This window comes from Myodes glareolus, chromosome 15 (assembly GCF_982192425.1).
Source record: "Myodes glareolus chromosome 15, mMyoGla1.1, whole genome shotgun sequence".
Lineage (NCBI taxonomy): Eukaryota > Metazoa > Chordata > Mammalia > Rodentia > Cricetidae > Myodes > Myodes glareolus.
The window spans coordinates 32,766,955-32,769,166 of NC_142040.1; the positions used below are offsets into that span (position 1 = coordinate 32,766,955).

At 41.8% G+C, this 2,212-nt stretch overlaps 1 pseudogene; it reads right to left on the bottom strand.

Moving 5' to 3' along the window:
* Positions 1-1,066: 1,066 nt before the first annotated feature.
* Positions 1,067-2,012, bottom strand: LOC125406076 (F-box only protein 34 pseudogene; annotated as a pseudogene).
* Positions 2,013-2,212: the final 200 nt, after the last annotated feature.

Sequence of the window (2,212 nt, forward strand, 5' to 3'; positions counted from 1 at the left end):
TTTTAATATTCTATTTCTAATGCCTTTAAAATATTGTCTATCTCAATTTCCAGAATTATTTTGATTGGTTGCTTCTGAAACATAATTTTAGAGGTTTAATGTCACATCCTTCTATTTTCTTTATATCTAGTTCTTTTTTATATGAAGCAGTCATAGTTTATTTGGAGAACATTTATATTTTATTCAGAATGTATAAATTTTGGGGAGACAACACAACAGTAGCTGCAATACCTACCTAGCTGCATTGTGCTGATTAAGTTTAATTAATTTAATTAAATAAATAATGGTGCATTTTCACAGCCCTCGGAAAACACAGCCATTGTACACACTATGAACAACACAGGGTATAAAATCTATTTTTAAGCCCAAACATCATTTTCACAGGATCGAGTTCTACGGTCAAGTGCTCACTTTTTCTTTCTCAGCCACAATTCCCATTCAGAGGTTTTACTTTCCCTTCCACTCACTTCAGACATGGAACCAGTGCTGGAAGAATTCGGGATCTCTTGTGTGGGGATGGCCTGGTGACCCCTGAATGTCCCTGATTGGAGACAACAGGCAGAGTTCCTTACAGATGAATGACTAAGTCATGGAACCCCACTCTGGGTTCCATGCGAGGCACTGCTATATAAAACCATGGGATTAATCTTTTGTACAGAGGGCTAATTAAGAACTTATAAAATGTAGGGCCATATGGTCATGGCACATACTTTTAATCTCAGCACTCAGGAGGCAGAGCTAGGCAGATCTCTGTGATTTTGAGGCCAGCCTGGTCTGCAAGAGCTAGTTCCAGGACAGGTCCCAAAGCTACAGAGAAATCCTGTCTCAAAAAAAAAAAAAAACAAAAACAAAAACAACAACAACAAAAAAAACCCCAACCAAACAAAATAATTAAAAAATACCCGAGCAATGGCAGCCTGATCTGGGCAGAGATTCTGCAAGGGTGGGGATGAGTCCACATGCCTGAAGATCCCCTCAGGTGTTTCCCAGTCCTTCTGTGACCTTTCACATGGACATCAGCACTATTCATTCTTTGTTCCTCTTGATGTTTTTATGGATTGCCCCATTAGAGCTGTGACAGACAGGCAGGTAACCAGTGATTGTCACAAAAGTCTATCTTACAGCCCGGAAAGTCCTTCTGAGACCCTGAGACCAGCAGTGGTCTATCCACTCTGAACGCCCATAAGGCAATGCCTCACAATAGTCTTGGGGTGCCCCCATCCTCTTTGGCATACTTTTTTTTTTCCTGCACTGCTTACAAGGATCTTATCTATAGTGTGGGTGTTGTACAGACTGAGAATCTCCTGGCCTTTTGCTATAGTACTCAATGTGTACATTTAAGAACTACTAAATGCCTAGTGGGAAATAACCTGAAGTTTTTCACCAGCAGGTATGCCATGTATTATTGATGCTCTAGAAGCTGCTGGATTTTAAACAAGATCTCCAGGAAGTCCTGAGACACCCACCTCTTCCAAATGGATGTCTCAAACATAGGTGATATGCTTCCTCCACAGAGGCTGTAGGGACAAATGGTTCCAGAGAATCATCTAACTCCTTGTAGGTGTGTCTTCAGCAACATCCTAAAGCTGACTGGCTTCTGAAGCATCTTGCCCTGTATGTTCATTCAACTGGGAATACACTGTCTGGTCCCATCCAGGTCACAGAAAAAAAAAAAAACCTAACCAAACAAACAAACAAATAAAACATCCCCAGCAGAGTTTCTTTAAGGGAGTCTAAAGCAGATGGTTGGTCTTTCTTTACTGTGCACACAGTGATGTTGATGCACACAGGCTCCTTCCTCTGGTGAGGACTGTGGCTCCTGAGTGGTACAAGCACTCTTCTCATACAACTGATGGTGTATGTGCTTAATTCACTAGCTTAGAGACAGGCGTGAGAAGAAAATGGTAGTTCGTCAAGTTCATCTGCCATTTCTACATCATTGCAGTTTTTCATAGCTGTTTGTTGACCTGGGTATAATCTGTGTCCATGTGGAAGCTCACACCTGCTAGCAATGAGGGAAAGCCCCGAAAAGTATTGTTTCAGGCTTAGTCACCTGCAGAACAATGATCATCTGAGGAGGATCCTCCACCCACAGACAACAACTGCTTGAGAAGTACCTGGGTGTTAGGCATGTCTAAGCTGCTGTTTCCATCAGCCTGAGCTCCATTTGTAAGCAATACCCTACCTACTTTTCTTTGCTTCTTTCTTCTCT